The 27896-nt window shown below is 35.5% G+C and overlaps 1 pseudogene; it reads right to left on the reverse strand.

Annotated features, from left to right (window-relative positions):
* Positions 1–17014: 17014 nt before the first annotated feature.
* LOC138161276 (translation initiation factor eIF2B subunit gamma pseudogene) lies at positions 17015–18634 on the reverse strand (annotated as a pseudogene).
* Between the last annotated feature and the right edge of the window lie 9262 nt (positions 18635–27896).

A 27896-nucleotide genomic window follows, 5' to 3' on the forward strand; every position in this document is an offset into this window, starting at 1 on the left:
TACTCACTGTGCTACCTGGCCGCCCCTACCCATCTTTTTAAATGTCTTTTTTTGTGTGTTTTGTAATGTACGTAATTGTTAGTATAGTGGTATATGTGTAATATGTTATAAGTAAATATATGTATATACAGTATGTAATATATGTGTATACAATATGAAATATATGTGTGGATACATGTGTACATATGCATATACAAATGTATATTGCATGTGGTCCAAAACAATTACTGATGGAGCAGAAAATCAAAAATGTTTGGAGATCACTTCTATAATCACTGTAGGTTTCTTAAAATAGGATAGTTCTATTAAGAAGATTATTTTGGCAGCTACTTCTTGATTGATAAATTGTAGAGAGAAAAAGAAGGGAAGCAGAGAGACCAGAGAGCATCGTACTACAAATTGTTAAAAGTGGAAGTTAAAATATCACTAGAAAGGCCAGTGATGATAACTCACATATTTTTGGTCACAATATATCTTACTCATTTATTAAGTGCTCATTAGGTATGCAGCTAAGTGATTCAGTGGATAAAGCACAAGACTTAGGAAGATTTGAGTTTTAATTTTACTTCAGATACTTATTAGCTATGTGACCCTGGACAAGTCACTTGGATTTTATAAACTTTCATTTATTCATCTGTAAGATAGGGATGATAATAGCACCTACTACCTTCTAGGGTTATTGTAAGGATCAAATGAGATGATATTTATAACATTCTTTGTAAATCTTTAAAAAATGCTATATAAGTGCTAGCCATTGTTGTTACAATTGTTTTTGTTATTGTCGGCTAGGACCTGGGACACAAAAAGAATAAATACAAATAAATATAATTAACTCTGAAGTAGTTTGAGAAAGAGAACACTAGTAACTGGGAAAAGAATTCATATAAAAAATAGTTATTGAGATGCATCTTGAAGGAAAAGAGGGATTCTATGAGACAGAAGTGAAATGAGAATACATTCCAGGTATGAAGGCTGCTAAGTATTAAAGCATGGAGATAGGGGTTGCATGATACAGGGGGAACAGAGAGAAGATCAGTTAGGATTGCAAAGAGGAGTGGCAGAAATGTGCAATGAGGCTAGAAAGATAGCTGGGATCCAGGCTGTGAAGACGTTAATTACTAAACAAGGGAATCTATTATCTAAGACACAATGAAGAGTCACCGAACTGTCATATGTAGGGAATTGATATGGTAAGTATACACTTAAGGAAAATCACTTTGACAGCAATGTACAGGATTGACTGAATTTGGGAGAGATGAGGCAGGGAGTCCAATTTACAGATTATTTGTGATAATCTAGCTGAAAGATAAAGAGGACCTAAACCTAGGTGGTATCCATGAGTATCCTTAATAAAAATATGAGGTTTGGAAGAAAAGATAATGGGTTCTTGATGTGTTGAAACTAAAATACATCCAGGTTGAAATTTCCTGTGATCAATTGGTGATTTAGTATTGAAATCAAGGAACAGAGTGGAACTGGATATACAAAATATATTAACTCTTAATATATAGATTATAATTAAACACAGGTTGAAAAGGTCACCACACTAATAGTTCAGAGAAGGAAGAAGTTTGCCAGAAGCTTGATGAGGTACCACTATAGTTCTTAGGTGTGACCTTCTTGACAATGAAGTAGTGAATGAATCCAACAGTCAATATATCATTTTCTATAAGGAAAGGAGTAACTTCTTCCATTAGCAATGCTGCATTTGAAGTGAAGTTGGTAGGGAAAATTCTTTGTGACAGCCATTTTAATCTGAAGCCCACTCTTCCCTAGGATCAAAATGGTATAAAAGAGATTGTGGCCCTTAATTTAAGAGTTTTCTAGTTGCAGTTATGGTTCAGAGATGGAGGGTTCAAATAAAAATTCCTTTTGATGAAAACATATTTAGTCTCCAAAGTGATTAAAGAGCATGTAACAAATATAAAAGCCACCAGCAAAGAAATTAAAATCAAGGAAGTTCCTTGGGCTCTCAAGAGCTCTCTGTGAAGCACGGAAAACCATTTTTATTTTCTTCTTAGCTAAAAAGTTCACAGCTGGGTACCAGTTCAATCCACTTGGGCTCAAAGTGAACCAAAATTTCTCAAAATCTGCATCATAGTTTCTTCACTCATAACAATTCCAGTTCATACTGTGAGCACCCTTACAAACAAGGGGCGAATGAGTTTGTGCCTGTTTCAATAAGCCCAGTATATGTTTCTTTGTAAAAGTACAGAGTAATAGACAATATTAAGCTAAATGATACTGAGATACTAATCAATGGGTCAATTGATATTAAGAACATATTAACTGGGATTGACAATTGATACCTGGAAGAATAAACAAAAACGAAGGCACTAACTGGTACCATTACAAAGACATACTCAATCTTTCACCTGTACCCTTTAGTGTCCTGAGAGAGTTATGCATGTAACCTACAGTGAAGAGGGGGTACTACTCAGTGGAAGTTGAAATATGGAACCCTCACTAGGCTTGGATACATACAAACTCTGGCATGTATTCCATTTCCTGGATTCACTGGTATTTTTTTCTATCTTTTCAAAATTCACAAGGTCACAGCCTACTCCAATGTTTCACCTAAAAGCTTTTCAAAATAATGCGTGTTTAGGTTGGGAAGATGATGTTGAATAAAAATATCTTTGGGGAGTGTAATGGCAAGCAAAGAAGTACTTAGCAACCTTGTTTCATTTATTTATTTAGCACCTTATTTCAGTTCAAGTGTCTTTGAGCCTTGCCCTGATTATATCAAGTCTTTGTTAAGAAACAGAACCTGTGGATACCACAGTGTGAGGAACTTGCTGGTGCAACAGGAAGGGGCAGAACAGGGATGGGCTAATGACCATATAAAAGTAGAACCACAGGCTAGGATAGAGTAGAACTGGGAGGAAGCATGGCTGTGGCACCATTACTTTGTCTCTCTGTGTTGATGTTACTTTGTCAGATCTGTCTGCTGATAGAGAATGTTGCTGTTGTTACAGAAGCCCTATGACCTTAGTGCAGGTTCAGAAGCCATGAAAGAGGATTTTCTTGTTGTCTGTTTACAGAAGTCCTGGAGGAGGGTTTTACTAATGTTTTCAGAGGTACTGGGATTATACTGATGATTTGTGTTGATTTCTCAGACCTTGTTTGTGGGTCTACGTTGATTTCACAGACAAAATGTTAATTGATGATGGTGCTGGCAAAGTGCATGAATGTTATTGTGTCTCTGTTAAGCTTTGTTTTCCCAGAAACAGAAAGTGTTAAATACTGTTAAAAACTTGTTAAATACTAGACACTATAAGCTTCAATATGGAATGGGAGCTGGACGAGGAACTGGATGAGGAGCTGAGAGCTGCCTGCCTGTGAATCCAGGTGACAGTTGGGTAGATCTAGGTAGCTGGACCCATGGAAGAAGAACCATGGAATATGGGAGCCAGACTCAGACCAAGATGAAAAGATCTCTCCTTGGATACTTAGTGCTGATTGACAAGATCATAATTTACTGTGATCTAGGGTGGGAGAACTTTGTACTTCATACCTTGTACCTCTTAAAGATGATTGAGTTAAGGATGATTGTAGACTAATCTCCAATCAAGAAGAAAGAAGACTATTTTGACTTAGAGATTAAGGCAATATGACTGACCTAGGGGAGGGAAAATTTTGACTTTTGTACTTTGTGTCACTTTAGGAGGCTTACTTCTTAAGGATGATTGAGTTAAAAGACTTACTCAATGATATCTTTTGTTTAAAACTATGTGGCCCTTAGTGATAAGTTGTTATGTTACATCATTGTGAAAGTTGTACTTTGCTTTCTGTGAATATTTTGCTTTAGTTTACTGCTGAATCAATAGAGTTCACTATACTATCTGATCAGAACCTTAGAGTTATTCACAGCATTAGTCCTCTGGAGAGCTGTTCATGCTTGGATTTATAGGAAGTCAAGTTTAAAATATCCATAGGTAGTTCAATAGTCTAGATTCAGTAGTATCACTAAGTCTAAATATGAAGACACTAAATCCATTTCCACAGAGGTGATAATTAAATCCATATCTCACCAAGCAAGAACAAAGTGAGAGAAGTAATTTTACCATACCCTCAGGTAAATCCAGCAAGTGATATAAATAAAAAGAAAGCATAGGAGACTGAGAAGTGTCCATTAGGCAAGTGGGGTGAAAACCAAGGGAGAATAATGTCATAAAAACCCAGAGCAATAAATCCCTCCAAATATCTTATTTTAAATGACACTAAACAATTTCTACAGCAAAAAAGCAAAATAAAAGATGAATTGAAAAAAATTTCCAACCTGAAACAACTTGGAATGTCAGCAGGAAAGGTCTGTTGCCCTAAGCTGAGAGAGGAATTCTTTCCAGCACAGGTCACACCAGACCAGATCTGGCCACAACAAATCTGGAGCAGGCTGCTGGGCAACTGAATCATTGGAAGCATTGGCAGTTTCCAGGTCTCTCAATTCACAGATGACAAGGAAAATTTAGAAGGAAAGGTCTGTCACACCTGTGTGAGACTAGAGTGCAGTCCAGTGCAGTCACACCAGTACAGCAACAGACATAGAAAACAAGGAGCAAGCTTTGGGAGACATTGAATCTGCAGCAGCATTAGCAGCTGCTGCTTCTGGAGCTCTCAGTCCAGAGGCAGTAATGGGGTCAAATGACTGGTAAGGAAGAGATTGCAGGAGTCTTTTTGCTAGCACTAGGGAAGGACTCTGTTGCTTTGTTCATGCTTGAATCTGGGTTGCAGTCTTAGGTAGGAGTCCCAAGGTGAGGAAGATATCTAGCACAACACACTTTGCGGGTCACAGTGGAAGGAGGATGCTCCTTACAGTTACAGTACAGAAAAGAGGGCTTGTGGTCACTCACAGACCAGAGAACAGCCCTGGAGAGTAGTCAACACCACTCTTCAGATCATATTACATTGGAAGAACTGAAAACTTAGAGGTCTCTAAAAGTATCTCTGGAAACAACTGCACAAAAACCCTGAAGCTTGGAACAGTTCACCCTCCACACTGTAGGTAGAGCCTTACCTTAAAAAAAGAGTTTAAAACACAAAGAATAGGCTGGAAAAATGACGAAACAATGGGGGGAAACCTCTCACTATAGAAAGTTACTATGGTGACAATGAAGATTAAAGCACACACCAAGAAGAAGATAACAAAGTCAAAGCTCCTATATCCAAAGCCTCCCAGAAAAATGTGAATTTGTCTCAGGTCATGGAAGAGCTCAAAAAGAATTTTGAAAATCAAATAAGAGAAGTAGAGGAAAAATTGGGAAGAGAAATGAGAGCGATGCATGAAAATCAGAAAAAAGAGTCAACAGTTTGGTAAAGGAGAGACAAAAAAATACTGAAGAAAATAACAACTTATAAAGAGAACAGACCAAATGATTAAAGAGGTACAGAAAGTCAATGAGGAGAAAAATGCCTTAAAAATCAGTGGTAGCTAAATGGAAAAGGAGGTTAAAAACCTCATTGAAAAAATAATTCCTTAAACATTAGAATGAAGCAAAGGGAAACTAATGATTTTATGAGAAATCAAACAAAACCAAAGGAATGAAAAAATAGCATACAATGTGAAACACTTCACTGGCAAAACAACTGACCTGGAAAATAGATCCAAGAGAGATCATTGTAAAATTATGGGATTACCTGGAAGTCATGATCAAAAAGAGACTAGACATCATCATTCAAGAAATTATCAAGGAAAACTGCCCTGATAGTCTAGAACCACAGGGTAAAATAGAAATAAGAAAAATTCAATGATCAATTCCTAAAGGAGATCCCAAAATGAAAACTTTCAGGTCAAGGAAAAAATATTACACGTAGCCAGTAAGAAACAATTTAATTTTTGTGGAGTCATGATCAAGATAACACATATTTAGCAACTAATCTCTTAAAGGATCTGAAGGCTTGGCATATAATATTCTGGAGGGCAAAGAAACTAGGATTACAACCAAGAACCAACTACCCAGAAAAACGGAATATAATCCTTTACGGATCATCAAGGTTCAGAAAGAGAAAACTTGTGCTGTATCTCACGTCAGAATGCTAAGGATTTTTGTTGACCCTAGATGACATATGTACCAAGCTGTGGGTTTCAAATAACCCTGAGGCTTACTCCTCTGAGTCCCTTGCTCTTCTTCTGTGCATAGGAAGCACTGCAATCTTCATATTGCCCTTCTATTTCTAGTTAAGATTTTCAAATTGTTTGCAGGCTGGCACTAGGTTTGTTTTCCTTACTGCATTATGCTTCTGGCTGTTTTATTGTGGTAGGATGTTGTTTTCTTTGCATTGTGTTAAGTTGATTTAGTTTGGCTTGGTTTGAATTTTGAAGGTGTGGGGAGTGAGGTCTAGAATGTGTATGTTTCTGTATGTGTGAATATATTGTAGCGATTCAAATCTGTGAACAAGAGAAAATGAGGCAACAAAGTTATGAGCATAATCACTGTATTTGCAAAGCTAGCAATTAACCAATAAATGAGGCCCAAGATTCCTAAGTAAACAGGGATTCCCCCGACAGTCAAGGCAGATCTCTTTTTAAGCTTTTAATTTTTTTTTATTTAGTAGCATTTTATTTTTTCCAATTTTATGTAAAGATAATTTTCAACATTTATTTCTTGAAAGATTTTTGAGTTTCAAATTTTTCTCCCTTTCTCCCTCTCCTCTAAAAGTTTTTAATGAAATCTGCCTGTTCATCATTTCTTATAGCACAATATTATTCCATTACTTTATATACCACTATTTATTCAGTCATTCCCCAAATGATAGGCATCCCCTCAATTTCCAACTCTTTGTAATTACAAAATGAGCTGCAGTATATTTTTTGTGTATGTAGGTCTTTTTTCCCTTTTTATGATCTCTTTGGATACAGACCTCATAGAAATATTGCTAGCTCAAAGGGTATGCACACTTTGGTCACCTTTTGGGCATAGTTCAAATTTGCTCTCCAGAATAGCTGAATTAGTTCACAGCTCCACCAACAGTGCATTTATGTCCCATTTCCCTACATTTTCTCCATTCACCATTTTCCTTTTCTGCCATATTAGCCAATCTGATAGGTGTTTTGTGGTACCTTAGAATTGTTTTAATTTGCACTTCTCTAATCAATAGTCATCTAGACCACTTTTTTATCTTACTACACATAGTTTTTATTTCTTCATCTTAAAGCTGCCTTTTCATACCTTTTGAACATTTTTCAATTGGGGAATGACTTATATTCTTATAAATTTGACACAATTCTCCATATATTTGACAAATGGAACCTTTATCAGAGATACCTGATGTAAATTTTGTTTTTCTCAGCTTTCAAAGCAGTTCATTTGTAATCATAAAAGAGAAACCTCAAAATGGCAAAGAAAGGGATTTAATCTGTAGCAATGTGGGTATTATCAAGTTATGATTGGATAGAATCAGAGAATGCATATTTTACACATTCCAGGACATCAACAACAACTTATATTTCCTGCCATATCTGACATCAACACTTCATGGAATGCATTAGACCATTACTTTAAGTAAGCTCTCTTAAAAGTGGGTGGAGAGTGATTAAAGGTAAAATAGGGAACTGAAGTTGGAGACTTAAGGGGTTTAAACTCAAATAATGAGGGAGAATAGTGATTTGATTAAGCCTTAATGAAATAGAGTAACATATCAAATTTTAGTATCACAGTTTCCTGCTTTGATTCTTTGAGGAGGTTTGCCTTTTCAATGGAACACTTATATAAATAATTATCCATGGTATAACTCAAAATATAGCAAAAAAAAAATCATCAATACCTAATGAAACTGGTATCATTTCATCCATCCTTTCATCAAAATCTTTATAGGTAAAGTAAAAGTTACAGAATCCTAAGGGTTAAGTTAAATTTATATTTACAAATTCACTTACTCCTCCAGAAAGATCAAGAATATCCAGCACCAAACAATAACACAAACAGTATCCTGGATCATAGCACATTTTTTTTACCATTAAAATTATGTTAATGCATTTGAACACATTGCCAAATCTAACTATTTGGCATCCTACACTAATCCCACTGAAAAATCAGTATAGGGGCGGCCAGGTAGCACAGCGAGTAAGAGCACCGGCTCCAGTGTTGAGAAGACCTGGAGATCGAATCCCAGGCTCAGACACTTAGCACCCACCCAGAAACACCTGGCCGTGTAACCTTGAGCAAGTTACTTAACCCCAATTGCTTAGGGGTGGCCAGGTGGCTCAGTGAGTAAGACCACCGGCTCCAGTGTTGGGATGACCTGGATCAAATCCAGGCTCAGATACTCAGCACCACACCCAGAAATAACTGGCCATGTAACCTTGAGCAAGTTACTTAACCCCGATTGCTTTAAAAAAAAAAATCAGTATAGAGTAATTATATTTAGTTTCAGAAACAATACTTAACTTTTTATAGTGTCTACCATGAGCCAGGCACTATTAAACACTTTGTTATTATTAAACACCACCCAAGAGATAGGTGCTTTTATTATTCCCTTATGAAGTTTTAATTTGCTCAATAAGGGAACATATCTCACTATAAATGAGATCACATTGTAATTCAGTTTGAAAACAAATTTCAACTAAAGAAAAGTAGTTACTAATGTTAACAATTCAACAACAGAAAAACCTTAAGTTTCCTGATAACCTTAGTTTTCTCAAGAGTCATACTTCAAATTTCCAGGACCAATGTTATTAATTACCTTATTATCAAAGATACATGACAGCATTTTTCACTTGTCTTCCATGTTTGTTTTTCTTTTAAATCACCTAAGAAACTATTTTTTTCTTTTCTAATCAACCTAACTTAGTCTCACCCTAACCAAATACAGTAGGAAATACTGTATTTACTATGTAAATACATAGACAGGAAAATTATTCATTAAACTTAAAGCTACTTATTAAACTACAGACTTTACAAAGATCTTTTATAAAATTATGTGGACTAAACTTCAGAAAACTTCTAATATACTCTTCCATTGAACAAAGCCCTTCAAACTAAACCTGACTTGCTTCTTTCATGGTCTAACAACCTTCTGTAATGGTAATGCAAATTTGAATGTCTTCCCTGTCCCTTAAAAAGCCTAAAGGAATTTGAAGACCTTTCCTGCTTTGAAAATAAACTCTGCCCCCTAATAGGTTGAATGTAATCACACTGAGCCTGGGGTGGGAGGATGTTGATGAAGGGTGTAACAGAACCCACAGGAAACTGGGAGTCAGAGCAAGCTACATGCTTCTGAAGGAGGCAGATAGACTTGTGAGCAAATATTGGCCTTGGGCTAATTTGTGGGAAGGCTAAAGGATGCTGTGGCTCTCTGTGCTATTGTGACATTAATTTCTTTGCTACTCTGATGGAATCATCTTACTGGTTTTGGGATTTGTTTTTCTGGCATCTGAATAAATGTTTTGCTTCTGTCTTATATAGAGAGTCTGTTATATTTTGTGATGCAGCATTATGCAGATCTATTTATCTGTGAATATTTCATTGGTGCTCCACCTTCTTATTTCTATTTAACTTCTTAATAATTTTATCACAGAAGTGTTATAGGACTAATTTTACATGACTAAATTTTATTACATGACACATAATAATTACAATATAGATTTCTTTTGACTTATCTCCAGTTTGCCAAAATAAGAGATGACACAAACATTCTTCTAAATTAAATGTAAACTACCTTTAAACTGCTACATGGCAAGCTTCTAGAGGAAATTTTTAACAAATAAGAATCATAAATTTGAACTACTTCCTTTTTATTAAATGTAAGTTTCCAAGAAAGAGATATGATTTCTATGTACTTTTGACAGTTTTAATTTTTCTTTTGTTCTTAAATAAAATAGTACCTTGAAATTAGTAAGAGATTTTAACATTTTTAAAAATACTCAGATTATTATCTTGCATTTCACTAAATTATTCACAGATACTGTTATACTTTTTTGAATCATTGAAATTAATTTTTAGTTAGTTCTTGAATTTTTAGTGGCAAATCTATAACATTCTGCTATTTTTTTTTGCCTAGCAGTTTCAAAAAACTCTAAAACATAACATGAAAGTTGCAGGAAAGCTTCCAAATTACATTTTACTTACTTTCAAACTTTCCCCTGAAACTTCTATTCCCCTGAACATCTATTCTTTCATGGTCAAAAAGAATCAATAACAGGCATGTTTTTAAGCATGAAAGTGAAGTAGTTTGCTGTTAAAATTAAAAAAAAAAAAACACTAGAAATGTCAAACTGCCAACTGATTTACCCTGAAACTCCAATTCCCCTTCATGTGGTAATAAAAATACTCATGCAGTTTCCTAGCAAGGCTCAAAAGGGAGCCAGACTTACTTGGGCAATGACCAATATTACCTGAATTAGCTGCTTAGGATTTTCCTTCAGATTAAGTGGATCTAATGTTATATATCTAAATCTTTCCTGAAAACGAAGGATACAAGTAGGTTGTACCTCATTTTGAAAAGAAATTTGATCTACCCTAGTAGAAGGAAATTAAGAGGGAGGAGCAGAAGTCAATAAATCAGGATAGAGGGAAAGGGAACCTGTAAGGAAGAGTAGTAGACACAGCCCATTGGACAGGGCTGCCCAGAACTCTCAATAGTGTACTCACACAATTTTCAAAAAAAACTATTTACCGCTAAACTACAGTATCTTTAGAATCCAGCCAAAAAGAGGACATCACTGATATTACAAATTTTGCTTCAAAGTTCACTTCCTTTTTTGAGGATTTATTTTTCTATTTGAAAATTTAAGTTAAAAGTTACTACAACACAAATTTTTCTTTCAAAAAATCAATTTCAAGGTTTGAGGCCAATTTCTTTCTCTATTTAAGGTGCTACAGGGATTTTGACACCTACATGAAAAATGGTTGTGCTTGCACATGGTTTTTCCTATATGTGAAAGAAGTAATTTCCCTTCTTTCACTATATTTTTTTTTTCTTGGGGTCCTTGTCCAAGAAGTCATGGGGTTCATTCCATACTTTCTAGTATGGCTCAGTTAATCTGGACAAGTAGGTTTAGGTGCTTTGGGGAACCTATTCACAAACCTGGTCCCTGGCTAATAAGTCTAAAGGAAGCCCAGGAGGGCAAAGTAGAGCAATTTTATACCTGAGGTCTCTGAACATTTCCCTCCAAAGAAATAAAAAATATCTCAAATCAAATTCTGGAACAGCATAGCCAACAAAAGGTAGGATTACAATCAATAATAATTTACCCAGCAAAACTAAGTTAATCCTTCTGGGGGGAAATGGATATTTAATTAAATCGAGGACTTTCTATCATTCCTGATGAATAGTCCAAAGCTGAATAGAAAATTTGACATTCAAATAGAAGACTCAATAGATGCATAAAAATTTAAACATTGAAGAGTAATCATGAGGGATTAAATATAGTTAAACTTTTTTATTTCCACATGGGAAGATGATCTATATTGAGGGGAGCAGGCAATGCGTGAACCTCACTCTAATATGAATAGGTTGAAATAGGGAAGAACACACACACACACACACACACATATATATATATATATATATACACACGCAGTTGTGTATAAAACTATATCACCCAACAAGGAGGTAATAGGGGAAGGGAATAAGAGAGAGGAAACTCAGAATTAGTCATCAAAACTGTGAATGTAAGACCAAAGTCTAATAATATTTTGCTAAAAGGTACCTTAGATAATGAAATAATGACAAAACTAAACATATATGCACCAAAAGGCATAGCATCCAAACTCTAAGAGGAAAATTAGAATGAATTATAGGAGAAAATAGGAAAATTGAACTAGTGTGGAACCTCAACTTTCCCCTCTAAGAAATAGGTAAATTTCACCATAAAAAAGGACAACTAAGTGGCACAGTGGATAGAGCGCTGGCACTGGAGTAAGGAGAACCTGGGTTCAAATTTGGTCTCAGATACTTTCTAGGTATATAACTCTGGGGAAATGACTTAACCCTGCTTGCCTTAATTTTTTATCTGTTAAATGGCATGGATAAAGAAATGGCAAGCCACTTTGGAACTTTGATAATAAAAACCCAAATGGGATTACAGAGTGTTAGACAATAGTGAAAATGACATCACAATTAGAATTTTAGAAAAGTTAAATATGCTAGACCTTCAGAGAAAACAGAATGAGAATAGAAAGGAATATATCTTTTTCTCAGTTGTACATGGAACCTTCATAAAATTTGACCCTGTATTAGGGCATAAAAATTTCTACTACAAATACAGAAAAGCATAAATATTAAATGTACCCTTAGGAACCATTATGTAATAAAAATTCCATTCAATAAAGAGTCCTGGAAGCATAGATTAAAAATTAATTGGAAATTCTGTAATCTAATCCTAAAAAATGAGTAGGTAAAAGAAGAAATCATAGAAACAATCAATAATTTCATTAAAGATAATGACAATAATGAGGCTATTTTATAGAGAATTTACACAAAGCAAGCACTTACATAAAAATCAGAATATGTCATACAAGGACATACCCAAGGTCTTTCTGAAGAACTTTTGCATCTATGAACTACCCAGCATGGCATGGCCATGTCAAATAAGGTGCTGTGTTTTGTAAATTTCCTATACCACGATAGTATTCCATCACAATCATGTGGTATAACATTTTTGTCATTCTTCAATTGATGGCCATCCTTCCAATTAGAATTCTTTGCCATGACAAAATGAGTTGCTATAAATAATATATAATTATGAGCACAATGATTTCAGTAAAACCTGAGAAGACATATGAATTAATAGAAAATGAAGTGATCAGAGCCAAAAGAACAATGTATACAGTAACAGTAATATTATAATGATAATCAATTATGAAAGACTTAGTGACTCTAATAATGCATTTATCCAAGACAATAACAAAAGACCAATGATGAAAAATGTAATCCAACTTCAGAGAGAAAACTGATGAATTCTGAATTCAAATTGAAGCATATTTATTTTTATTTTCTTTACTTTTTTGTTGCAAAACGGCTTATATGGAAATATGTTTTGCATGATTCCATACATATAATTAACATCATATAGCTTGGCTTCACAATTAATGGAGAAGGGGCTGAAGGAACAATAGAATTCAGAACTCCAAACTTTAAAGATTGAAAATAAATAAAAAAAGAACTCAATTCCCATTTCTCCCTTCTTATCAGAAGTTTGTCCTTTGTGTCTGTAGAATTGTATTCTTGAGAATAAGATATCCATCTTGGACTAATTCCCCTTGCAGAATTTTCAACTATGAGATCCTAAATCTACTTTTCTAAAATCTAAAATTGAAAGAAATCAGCTCCCTTCTCCACTTCCATGCTAGGAGCGTCTCACTACATAACTGTTTCAAGCTTTGACTCCCTCACTCTCCAGAAGGCTCAGTCATTTAGAGCCCCCAGCAAAGTCTGGCTAATTTATTTTCTCAGTCAATTGTTTTCTTACTTACCAAACCAGATATTTTCATACATGATAAAGGGATCAAAACATGTCTTTACTATCTAATGTCTCAGTAGAACATTAGATTACATTCTGAGCCTTCTGTAACTAAATCAACAGAAATTTGGTGAATGAGGCAAGGAAATAATCACATACTTCCTTACACAGAAAGATCCCTTTAAACTCTCTTCTATCTGAATACCTAAAAAGACTTTTCTATATGATGTCTTTATACCATGTGTGTAATCAACAACTCACTAAGACTATAACTTGACTATAGTTGTTAATCTGAATAAGTGGAGGCATTTTCCAAACTAGGAATTCACCTCATTTATAAAATAACAGGTTCAGACCTATTTTAAGAAAAAAGTAATATCCAAACATTAAGCAAGGATCATATTTTTATTTCCTCCAGGAAGAATTACTGTGTCTTATTCTTAAAGAGAGTTTTATATAGGAATGACTAAAATAGATGTATTTGACTGCAAAACATCTATTCTATGGTATGAGTTAATAACACATAGTGGTTTGGATACTGATAAGACAAACTTATATAAAATTCTAATGAAAGGAATGTTTTGACTATGGTTTAATTTATTTCTAAAAATTATTTATTTGTTTTAGTTTTCAACTTTTGCTTTTATGAGATTTTGACTTCTATATTTTCCCTCTTCCCTCCATTCAGCATCCCCCAATATGTGATGCATTCTGATACAGGCTATACATCTATGATCAAATTTTTGCACATCAAATATTTCCACATTAGTCATGTTGCGAAAGAAGAATCAGAAGAAAAGGGGAAAACCATGAGAGAGGGAAAAAAAACAACAAAAGAAAGAGAATATATTATGCTTTGATCTGCATTCAGACTCCATAGTTCTTTCTCTGGATGTGGATAGCATTTTCCACAATTGATCCTTTGGAATTATCTTAGATCATTGTGTTGCTGAGAAGAGATAAGACTAACAAAGTGAGTCATCACACAATGTTGCTATTACTGTGTACAGTCTTTTCCCTGGCTCTGCTCACTTCACTCAGCAGCAATTCATGCAAGTCTTTCCACGTTTTTCTGAAGCCTGTCTGCTCACCATTTTTCATGGAACAATAGTATTCCATTACATTCATGTACTGTAATTTGTTCAACCATTTCCCACCTGATGGGCATCCCCTCACTTTCCAATTCTTGACCACCACAAAAAGAACTGCTAGTAATATTTTTGTACATGTGAGTCCTTTTCCCATTTTTATGATCACTTTGGGATACAGACATGGAATAATTTATGATAGTGCAACATAATGGAAAAATAATGTTCTAGAAGTGTACAGATGTAGGTTCTAGTGTTAAGAGAGCTAGCTTTGTGAAACATGGACATATCTTTAATTTTTCTGCATCTGTTTTTTCACATGTAAAATGGGAATAGTGTAAAATGGGAAATCCTCTAATAGGATCTTTATAAAAATGAAACAAAATATTATAAATAGAAGTGGTTGAAAAGTATAAAGCACTATACTCAGCTAAAGTGTTTTTGGTATGAAACTTTACCAAAATCTGTATGGAGAAGTGATTTCTCTCATTTTCTTCCAATCAACTTTTAAGATAATTAATTAAAAGTAGAGTTCTAGGTGGCATAACTAAGAAGATAGAAATTTTTTTCTAATCCTCACAACCTCAAACCTCTCCAAAATAAGAATTATGAATAAACAACAAAGCTATTGCAGTTGTCTCTAAAGCCTAAGACAGTAAGCACTCTGATGAAGTAATAACAGGGAAAGCTAATCCATAATTACAAATGTGCTGACTAAGCCTCCCCACAACCACTATCCACAATACCCTGGCATACACAAGCCAATCTTTGGATTTATAAGAGAACTCAATCCTGCAACTATCCCTCACTCCGAGTCTCCATTTTCCATTCCCTAAAACACACACACACACACATCCCACTCCACAGAAAACCAAAAACCAGAAGATTACTCTGACTTCAATAGCAGCAAAGTAGCATTCTACTGCCACAGTGCTGAGAAAAAAATTGAGGATTGGAGATAACTAAGGCAGGACACTAATATATCTATGAATCTACCAGTCCTGAAACAAAAGGATCAGCAACCAGCCAGGCCCAGTTCTATTCTTCCAGAAGTCACCTGGGGCAAAGACCCAGAGCAAAGCTGGTGAAATTTGAATGACTTGGAATGGAAGGAGACTGAAGTAGTTTGAGGATCAGCCCCTATGGTAACTGCCATCAAATAGAAAGGAATCAGAAAGTGAATAGCAAGAGAAAATAAGGAAGAAAGACAGGAATTAACGAAAATATGCAGTGGAGGAAAACTAAGTAAAAGACTTTGAGCATAAGAAGATAAACCAACAAAGAAGATGTTATTGACAAAAGTGAAGCCAACTTTTTGATTGTCTACTTGAATATAGACTTCTATGAATAAATAGAACAAGACAAGGGGAAATAAATCAATTCCTGATGAAACAGAATATACAGGGGAGCAGGATGTTTCTGGATGGTTTAAATGGAAAATAAAAATTGTGAAAGCAGAATTTGTGACGTACGGAGCAGAAATAATCAGAATTGAAGTCTCATAAACACAGTGGTAATTCTTACTAAGAATCACAAAGAACACAATGTATTGTGAAGAAATGAAGTACAATCTGAAAGAAGAGAAGTACAAAGAAATAATTTTAAAGAAAGTATCCTCTCAGGACAAACATAACACCTCAACCTTGAAAAAATATAGTGGGACAATTTGACAATTATAAATCTTATAGAAGGAAATAGAAGTTTAAAAAATGTAATGTAAGAAGTAATCCCCAAAACTGACCAGAACTTCTGCATAGGAAACAAAAGTGCTCATTGAAAGAATTCAGATTGTTTCCAGGAAAAAAAAAAGTGCAATACAAACTCTGCCACAAAATTTTAAAAAATATAATGGTTGAATTTAGTCATTCCAGTGACAAACAACAAATTCTGCAAGTGATCAGGAGAAAAACCTTTAAATATAAAGGAATAAAAAAATCACATAATGACTGATATTCTGCTGCCTCCAGAAACCAGAAGGAATAAAATAATGGATACCAGAAAAAAATTTCCTACAAACTTCTCTATCATTTAAAAAAGATAATTGTTGAATAAAGAGAAACATTTGAAGCATATTTATGGATAAAACCATATGTGAAAAGGTAATTTTGCTTATAAACTTTGCAGACAATAGAAATATAAGAAAATTTAGCAAATGAAGCAAGCAAGGAAGATACAGGTAGTGTAATAAATTACACTAGGAAAAGAAAAAATAAAAACTAACTATGGAGTTAATTAGACAATAACAAAATAACAACAGAGAAACTATTAAGATATCTCTTTGGAAAGGTAAGAAAAGTGGGCTAAGGTAAAAGCAGAGCAAAACAGGCGCAATGATAGAGAAATAGTCCTGAAACATTGGGAACTGAACCTTACAATGCCTGGATAACAGGTGAATCAAGTGTTTTTGTTTGTTTGTTTTGTTTGTTTGTTTTCTGGGGAAAGTGTAGAAAAGGAGAATTCATTAGTTGGAAAAGTAGAGGAAAGTAAAGAACAGATGGCCCATAATCAAATCAATCATTGATAATGACAGGAATATAATTAGTTGCCTCTCAGGAATAAGAGGGCTTGAACAGGTTAAAGACAAAAGGAAATAACTGGAACAAGGGAGAGAAAGGGAAAAATCATGTTTCATCTATGGAGGTGGTCTCACAGAAGACTACTTCAAAGGTAAAGACAAATTCCCCCAACCCCCACACCAGAGACACATCTTTATTGGGAGATCAAAACAAATCGAGCCAGACAGGAAAGTGGTTGTGGTTGGCAAAGGCTGGACCTATGCCTGATCCTGAGGCACTTCAGAGGAGGGATGCAGACAATGGCAACCTCAGATCACCATGAACTGATCATTGCCCACAATTACCTCATTCACGTTCTTGGCTTTGGCTTCTATCCACTGACCTCTCCCAATTAGGCAATCCTTGACATCTGCACTTTTTTCAATAATAGCACTTTTACAGATCACACTGCCCTGCATGCTGCACCTTTCCTCAATGGTGACAGAGTTGGTAATTTTTCACTCTGTCTCTTATGAGGCAGCTGGACCCAAGGATGGAGTGTTTAATGGAGGTCTTCTCACCTACCTACACAGATGATCCAATGATGCTGTCAGGCTCAACCAGGGCCTGGTGAGAGATCTGTGCAGATGGGTAAAACAAAGCTTCCTCAGGGTAGAGAAGAGTCAGTAATTTGGGGATTTGCTTGTTGGCTTCAATGTAGAGCCCAAGGGTGTTCACTGGAGAGAAAACTCCCTTTCCATGACATGGATGTAATAACTGACAACCTCTAGTGAAGGTTTCCTGCCCATGAGTGTGACAATCCTTCCAGTAGGTATTGTTGGCTTCCACAGCCAACAGGTCATTGTTTTTATGAAGCTGTGAATATCTATGAACTTCTGGTCCTTCTTCTCTGGGGTCCACTCTTTTTCAATGCATACCTGCAGTGACGAAGCCTAGAACTGTTTCCTAACTAAGTATGGAATCAGTTCACCCTGGGTGGATGTGATTGATGAGTTTTCAACCAGGAAATCTACAACCTATTTCTTCAGGCAGTAGAGATGGGCATCCACAAGACTTGTCTGAAAATGTGTTCTAAGATGCCTGTGCAGGATGCACACTTTAATGATGAGTTCTCCATACAAATGGGCCTCATTAGCCATGAAGAGCAGCCTCTTTCCTGTGATGTACACTTCAATGAAGTCCCACTGCTCCATTGGCTTTTTTTTTCCCTTTCTGTCCTTGGATGGGTTCTAGGGACTCTTGGTCTTTCTTCATCAACACGTGCTCAGAATATGTCCACAACCTCATGAAGTGCAATGTCTGTTATCAGATCACAGCTCAGCACCAACACATCTGTCTTAATTTGCTGAGAAATGTGTTGTAGGGAGCCATCTGTCCCCATGTTGGTCTCATCTGTGATACACACCACATCGAGCCTTATCTTGAAATCTGTACATAGAAAACACTTCTGGACGTCTTTGGACATCACTACAATGACCTCTTCAAATCCAACATACTCCAAACAGGTTCAATGGGTACAAGATTGAAGCTTTATTGCCAACAGGGAGTGGGGGTTTGGGAACACTTGAGGTCAAGTCTGTTATCCAAGATGCCTCTTTCACAGCCATCACCACTACTTGGAACTCCATGTTTCCTACCTCCACCTCAGCCTCCAGTTGTACTTCAGACTTGAGATATTTTATAAGAGGAAATAGATACATTACACTAAGAGCTATCTTTCTCAGGAAAAAGGGAATTGGAATTCCTGGGTGGCAACTGGAACCAAAGAAGTATGGGAAAGCAAGAATCCCAAGAGAAGCTATATTAGCAGAAAGGAAAAGATTGTCACAGAAATCAAAGAGTAGTAATGAAACGCACAATCACTTATACTAGAAAATTCTGAAGATAAAACAATACTTCTATCATCTCTATCACCTGCAGGACTTAGTATTCCTGAGAGTAAGACAGAGAAAGTGGGCCTAGGGGCAAAATTTAGAAGGCAATAATAGAGCAAATTTTTAGAATAGTGCACTCAAAATAGGTACCATGGAATCTTTAGCTCCATTAAAAATAAAACATTTTAAGAAGAAATAAGTATGCATGGAGTATAAATCAAAGAACACAAAGTAAAGGAGAAAAGAATGAAGGGGAAAACCAATGTTTAGAAAAGCAAAATTGTAAAAACTAACAAAAGAACTTGAATAGGTGGGGAAAACGGATTTTACTTAACTACAAAATTGAGAGAAAAATGGGTAAATAGAAAACCAGATAAAAGAAATAAAAATGGAATTAGTAAGTAAAGAAAACAAGAATTAGAGAAAGAGCATGTAATTGGGGAGGCAGTACATTGATAGTGATGGGAAAAGAGCTCATTGGGACATATTTTTACTAAACTGTATCATGATAAAATTACTGACAAGACAAAATACTGCCTTTACAATGCATAAGTGACAGATTGGATGCAAGAAAAAAGTTCCACAGTCAACAGACTCACAAAAAAGTGTAGAAAAGAAAAATGAGGTTCTGGAAAATAATCAATTTTATGATATTGGGTAAGGCATTTAAACTCTCTGTATATAAGTTTAATCATCTGAAAAATAATTTGCTTAAATTTGCTTAAAAATTTCCTTAGGTTACCTCTAATATTGATTCTGACTCTAAATATATTATTTTTTTACATTTTTAAAAATTATTCTTCTTAATGACATATAAACAATTATTTTACCATTCATTTTTAAAAGAAATTTTGAGTTCTAAATTCCCTCCCTATCACATTTCCCTGAATCTATTGAGAAGATGAACTATATAGATGGATAGTCATACAAAACATGTCCATATTGGTCTTTCTGCAAAAAAAATGTAGACCAAAAAAATCAAGAATAATAAAGTTTAAGAACTGTGCTTCAATCTCCATTCAGACTCTATCAGTTTTTTCACTATAGGTGAATAACATTTTCATCCTAAGTCTTTTAAAATAGTTTCAGATTATTCTATTGCTAAGTCATTCACTGTTGTTTATCTGCTGCTACTGTGTATAATGTTTCTGGATTCTCATTTCATTTTGTATTAGTTCATGTAAGGCTTGCCAGATTTTTCTGAAAGTATCCTGGTTGTCATTTCTAATGTATTCAGTCACAATCACAGAACAACAATTCACTAATGGATGGGCATCCCCTCAATTTACAATTCTTTGCCACCACAAAAAGAGGTATAAATATTTTTGAAAACATAGGGAAATATTCCTTTTTATCTCTTTGGGATACAGATGTAGCAGTGGTATTGCAGGGCCAAAGGGTTTCCACAATTTTATAGTCCCTTGGGCATATTTTCAAATTGTGCTCCAGAATGATAGGATCAGTTCATAATGCCACAACAATGTATGTGTCCCAATTTTTCTACATTTCTTCTAATATTTGTCATTTTTCTTCTCTTTCCTACTAACCAATTTGACAGGGACCTCAGATTTATTTTAGTTTGCATTTTTCTAATCATAAGTGATCTAGAACATTTTTTTCATATTATTATAGATAGTTTTGATTTCTTCTAAAAACTGTTCATATCCTTTTACCATTTATCAATTGGGGAATGACTGGTATTCCTATAAAATTTAATCAATTCTCTATATATTAAAGAAATGAGGACTTTATCATTGAAACTTCCTATAATTTTTCCCCATTACCTGAGTGCTAACTGCACTAGTTTTGCTTGTGTAAAAACTTTTTAATTTGATGTAATCAAAGCTATCAATTTTACATCCTGTAATTCTCTCTCTCTTCTTTAGTCATAAATTTTTCCTTTACTCATAAATCCGACAGGCAAAATTTTGTATATATTACAAATTTGCTTATGACATTCCAATGTTATGTCAAAATAATGCATCCATCTTGTCCACATTTCAGTATATAAGGTGAGAGTTGTGCATCTATACCAAATTTCTACCAAACTTTTTTCCAGTTTTCCCAACATTTTTTTTCAAATAAGGATTTCCTGATTTCAAGCACTAGATTATTACAGTAATTTATTACTATGTATTTCATACCTGAGGTGTGTGGTGTGTTCAGGGAAGACTAATACCTCTGGTGTGAGGGCTGCCAAACTCTTCAGAGCTACTTTCCACCTTTGTTGTCCATCTGATATACCCAACATTCACACATGGCTCCAAGAAGTTGAAGCATGTACAGGAGGTACACCCTGATAAACCTGTTTTGGCACATAGGCTAAACCAAGTTGAAAATATCTACATTATCACAAACCCTTCAGTGAATTAGGGTGGTATCTACACCAAGCATGTGAAGACTTCCCCCAGTAGAATGGGCAGTTGAGAATAATTTTTTTCCAATGACCATGAAGATACTGAAGCAGGTACTGTGGAGGGCTTAGAGCTTGATTAGACATCAAAGACACCAAGGTCATCCACTCTATCTGAAGCCATCACCAGTCATCTTGACTTTTGTCTAGCCACTGAAATTTATTGACCCTGGAAGAGAGAAAGTGAGGCCAATGACTGTGCAACTCTGCATCAATCAAATCCAATTTATGTGTAAATCAAAAGATATCACTCCAACCATTTCACAACTGTCACCTACCTCAAAGAGATGTGGTGACAGGCAAGTGATGAAACAACACATGCTGATACATAGGTGACTGTAGTCATAACCCTGCACATCATTGTAGTGCCAATGTGATTTTTACAGCACCCACAATCATGATAAAAACTATGACTATTAGTATACCTGCATTGAGTTAAATCACAAAATATAACAAACTCTCCATATAGAGGACAGAAGCAAAGCATTTATTTAGACAACAGAAAACCAAATCCCAAAATCAGCAAGCCAATTCCATCATAGTGGTAAAGATGTTAACAAACCATACCAACACCGACTCATAGCATCCTTTAGCCTTCCCACAAACCAATATTAGATAAATATTTACTTACAAACCTCTCTACCCCTTGCCTGAGCATCCTCTCTCTCACAATCTCTCTAGCTCTGACTCCCAGCTTCCTGTGGCCTCTGCTTCACCCTTTAACAAACTTCTCCAATCACAGGCTCCATTTGATTACATTCAGCCTATTGGGGGGGGGGGGCAGAGTTTATTTTAAAAGCAGGGAAAGTCTTCAAATCCCCCCCAGGACTATTAAGAGACAGGCAAGATCTTCAAATTCCCCTCTCCATTACAACAAGTGACCCAGGGCATATAATTATCTTCTCACTGCCCTGAAGCAGCAGCGTGATTCAGTCGCCCCACGATTATCTGAGCAGTCTTTTTGAAAAACTATGCTGCATGCCTCCTAGAACAAGGAAAAGATTAGAAGAAGTGTCTTACAAATTGTCTGCTTCACCTAACATAATCATGACCTGCTTACCTTGGCTGATGTGGACCCCTTCCTGTGGTTGAAATACACAAAAATGCACAAAAATATTTGTAAAGATGATTCTATTTATCATTGGTACATGGAATGTGTGCATACTTATGAACAACATGAAATCTAATAGACCTGAAAGACAAACAGTTCTTGTTGTGAGAGAATTCAAAAGGAATCCCATCCAAATTGTAGCCCTGAGTGAAACAAGGCTGGAGAATGAAGGCCAGCTTACTGAAACTGGAGCTGGATATACATATTTATGGAGCAGCCATAGTGAAAGAAAGTACCATGAAGCTGGAATAGGATTTTCAATTAAAACTATTCTAGTCAAAATCTTCTATGCCCTCCAAAAGGAATGAACAGACTCACTTACTGGGAAGCATCATGCCATCATCATCAGTGTGTACACTCCCAATATGCTGAACTCTAAAGAAATAAAAGAAAATTTTTATGAAGGTCTGGAGTCCCTCATCATCAATATGTCAAAAAATGACAAGCTTATAATTCTGGATGACATTAATGTAAGAGCAGGCACAGACTACCAAATATGGCAGGGAATCCTTGGGGAAAATGGAGTCAGAAATAGCTGCAGCAATGGTCGCTTACTACTGAGGATTTGCATATCTCATGATCTTCTTAATGCTGATATCAACATCCATTTACCTAAATGCAATAAAACTTTATGTGTTTCACCATTGCAGCAAGCATTGACATTTAATAGACTATGTCACTGTAAGGAGAAGCTACAGACAGGATATGAAAGTGACAAAAGCAATCATCTCCAAGCTAAATACTTGCATTCAATAAAAGCAGTGGCCCCAGGGCAAGACAATTACCAGAAGACTTAATGTTAACAGATTAGAGCACTTTTTCAAAGTGAAGAGATTGATGCTAACTTGGAGGAAAAAAAAAAAAAACTTAGGCAATACATGATGGGCAGGGCGCAGCTAGGTGGTGCAGTGAGTAAAGCACTGGCCCCAGAGTCAGGAGGACCCAAGTTCGGTTTTGGCCTCAGACCCTTAACACCCACACAAACACACACATACACACACACACACACACACACACACACACACAAAACTAGCCATGTAACCTTGGGCAAGTTACTTAACCCCAATTGCCCTCCAAAAAAAAAAAGGCCAAAAAAAATACATGATGGGCAGCAGTGAAGCAGAAATGGAGTGGATAGCTTTCACAGATTTGTTGGACAGCACCACATTTATTCATCTGCTCCAGAAGACTCCAAACATCAATGTTGGTTTGACAAAAGTGAAGGGGAAATTTAGAAACTGCTACATGAAAAATGAGAACGCTATCAGTCTTTTAAGCAGAATACTCCATTCACCTCTAAGAAGGCGGCACTTAAATCTGTCAAAAGTAAATTGAGAGAGGAGAATTTGGGAGCCAAAATGGTTGGAATAAGTAGTAAATCACCATAGCATTCCTATATTCACCTCCTCCATAAAATAGTTCCCCAAAACAAATCCTTGAACAGCAGAACAAGAAAAGACAAAATGAAACAATCTCTTAGCCCAAGAAACTTGGAAGATTGGCAGGAAAAGTCTGACTTACTCAGGTAAAAAGGGATCACAGTCCAGGCTTGGAAGCATCTCAGAAAACCCACAGCAAACCTCATTTCAGTAAACCAGCAGTAGATCCTGAGACCTAGTGCTGTCAAGCAGACAATCACCAACACAAGGACCACACCAGGTACTTCAACATAGACAGGAGAACACATAGATTTCAACTCTGAGCACCACCACTTGCTTTAGCATAGTTGTTGGCAAGCAGGGTAGCTGCAGTAGCCAGACCTCCACATGCTTCTGTGTAGCCCTTGGCAAACAGAGATTTCAATCATATCAATGCCTGAGCAAACAGGAGGCCACCAGCCCCCAGACCTCCATATGCTTCAGTGTATACTAGGAAAATGCAGAAATACCCCCACTGGCCTCAGCACATGCCAGACACCAGCACTAGGACCCTGGATCAACACTAGGTAAGCTTCCAGAACCTTATGGGCTCCAGGAGGGCCAACCACCTTCACTCTAACCCCCTCAGTATAGTACAGACAAGAGGGTCCCATGTGGGTCTCTGAACAACATCAGTTCACCATCAGGTAAATAGTGAGGACCTTCTTCCCCTGGAATAAGAAATTAAGACAGCAGTCCTTCCACCCCAGAAACAGAGCTCAAATTTAAAAGAAAGGAAAAGGGCAAAAAAATGAGCAAATAACAACAAAAGCATCTGAGAAAAGAAGTATGGTGACAGGGAAGATCAAGACACAAACTCAAAAGAGGACAAAGATGCTAAAACACCTATGGGCAAACCCCAAAGGAAAATAAGAAGTGATCTCAAGTCCTGAAAGAACTCATGGAAGAGCTTTTCTAAAAATACAGAGAGAGCTTAAAATCATATAAGAGAGGTAGAAGAACAATTGAGAAAAGAAATGAAAGCAATACAGGAGAACTGGTGTGTGGGAGGGGAAGAATCAACAGCTTGGAAAAAGATAGCAACTGCTTTAAAAGTAGAACTGGCCAAGCAGGAAAGGAGATGTAAAAATCTACTGAAGAAAACAACTCCTTAAAGAGTATAATTGGACAAATGGAAAAGAAAGGACAAAAGCCAACTGAGGAAAACAAATATTTAAAAATAAGAGTTCCTCTAATAACTGAATGAGACATGAATGAATCAATGAAACAAAGTAAAAAACACACAAAAAAGAAAAAAATATGAAGTATCTCATTAGAAAAACACCTGAATTGGAAAACCAACCAAGAGACAAAGAAGACTCACTGAACTATTTGAAAGCCGTAATCCAAAGAACCTGGACAGCATCTTGCAAGAAGCTGTCAAGGAAATCTACACTGATATTCTGGAATCAGAGGGCAAAACAAGCATTGAAAGAATCCACCAATCACCTCAGGAAAAAATATTCCAAAATGAAAACACCAAGAAACTTTATAGATAAAATTCAGAACTATCAGCTCAAAGAATACTGCAAGTGACCAGAAAGAAACAATTTAGGTATCAGGAAGCCAGAATCAAGATTACACAGGACGTAGTGGCTGCAACTTTAAACGATCAAAGGTCATGGAAGGTAATATTCCAGAAGGCAAATGAGCAAGGAATACAATCAAAAGATCACTTACCAAGAAAAATTAATCATAATACATCAAAGGAAAAATGGTCATTCAACAAAATAGAAGGATTTCAAAATTTCATAAGAAGAAGATCAGAATTAAAGCAAAAATTTGATCTCTAGCATCAAGACCCAAGAGAAACACAAACAGGCAAAAAAGGAAAGTGAAACATAAGGGATTCAAAAGAACTAAACTGTTTACATCCTTACATGAGAAGATGATATCTGTAATTCTAAAAAAAATGTATCACTAAGTATAAAATTAGAAATAATATACAGAGGGTACACATAGAACATGAATTTGAGGGAATGACATGAAGAAATTAAGGGATGATAAAAAGAGAAAAACGGGTGCAGAAGGAAGGGACAACTGGAATGGGATATATTATTTCACTTGAAGAGGCACAAAAAACCTATTACCAAGGAGGGGAAAATGGGAAAGTGGGTAATGGGCATTGCATAAACCTTACTCTCATCAGTATTGGCTCAAAAAGCATATAATATACACAATCATTTTATGGAATATGGAAATCTATTTTACCTAATAGAGAAGGAGGTAAGAAGATGAAGTAAAAGGGAATGGGACTGACAGAAGGGAGGGAAGATAAGGGATGGTGATAGACAGAAGGAAAACATTAGTGAGGAGAGAAAGGGTGAAAGAAGAGAGGACAAACAGGAGGGAAAATAGGATGGAGAGAAATACAGTAAGTAATCATAACTGTGAATGTGAATGGGATGAACTTAGCCATAAAATGCAAGTGGATAGCTGATTAGATATAAAAGCAGAATCCTACATTATATTGTTTACAAGAAACACACTAGAGGCAGAGAGACAAAAAAAAAGTAAAGATAAGATGCTGGATACTTCAACAGAAGTTTAAAAAACATCAGGGGTAGCAGTTCTGATCTTAGATAAACAAATGCAAAAATAGATCTAAGAGATAAGGAAAGAAACTGTACTAAGAAGTACCATAGACAATAGAGCAATATCAATACTAAACATATATCCATCAACTGATATATAGCATCCAAATTCTTAAAGAAGTTAAGTGAGTTACAGGAAGAAATAAGCAGAAAAATTATACTAGTGGAGAACCTCATCTGGCTCCTCTCATAGTTTGACAAATTCAACCAAAAAATAAACAAGAAATATATTAAGGAGGTATATAGAGTATTAGGAATGTTAGATATGAAAGACCTTCAGAGAAAAGTGAGTGGGAACAGAAAGGAATATCCCTTTTCCTCAGCAGTGCATAGCATCCACACAAAAATTGACCATGTATTAGGGTACAAAAACCTCAAAATCAAATGAGGAAAAGCACAAATATTAAATGTATTCTTTATGAATCATGATGCAATAAAAATTACATTCAACAAAGTTCAGTGGAAAGAAAACTTAATAATTCCTTGGAAACTAAATAATCTAATCCTAAAGAATGTAAGTCAAAAAACAAATCATAGAAACAATCATTTCCATTAAAGAAAATGACAACAATGAGGCATTTGAAAATTTGTGGAATGCAGCCCAAAGCACTACTTGGGGGAATTTATTTTCTCTAAATTTTTACATCCACAAAATAGAGAAAAACAGATCAATGAATTAGGCATACAATTAAAACAAAGCTAGAAAGAGAACAAATTAAAAGTCCCCAGTTGAGCAACAAATTAGAAATAGCGAAGGTGAGATTAATCAGATTGAAAGAAAAAAAATATTGAGCTAATAAATAAATCTAGGAACTGGTTTCATGGAAAGACTGGTAAGGTAGATAAACCATAGGTTAATTTGATTTTTTTTAAAGAAAGAAGAAAACCAAGTGATCAGTATCAAAAATGAAATGAGTAAAATCACCACCAAAAAGGAGGAATTAAAGCAATCATTAGGTAATATTTTGCCTAATTTTATGCCAATAAATCTGATAATCTGAGTGAAATCAATAAATATTTACTGAAATGTAAATTACCCAGATTAACAAATGAGGAAATAGAATGCCTAAATAACCCCATTTTAGGAAAAGAAATTGAACAAGTCATTAACGAACTCCCTAAGAAAAAATCCTCAGGGTCAGATGGGTTAGCAAGTCAATTCTACCCAATATCTAAAGACTAATTAATTTAAATACTATATAAGCTATTTGGAAAAATAGATGGAGTCCTACCAAACTCCTTTTATAATAAAAATAAGGTATTGATACGTAAACCACAATGAACTAAAACAGAGAAAGAAAATTATATACCAATTTCCCTAATAAATATTGATGCAAAACTTTTGAACAAAATACTAGCAAGGTGATTACAGCAATATATCACAAGGGTTATACACTATGAACAGGTGGAATTTATATCAGGAATGCAGAGTTGGGATACTATTAGGAAAACTATCAACATAACTGACCATATCAATAAT

The sequence above is a fragment of the Petaurus breviceps genome, unplaced genomic scaffold, assembly GCF_028583685.1.
Source record: "Petaurus breviceps papuanus isolate PSGF00001 unplaced genomic scaffold, PetGlider_PUasm1.0 184, whole genome shotgun sequence".
Taxonomy (NCBI): domain Eukaryota; kingdom Metazoa; phylum Chordata; class Mammalia; order Diprotodontia; family Petauridae; genus Petaurus; species Petaurus breviceps.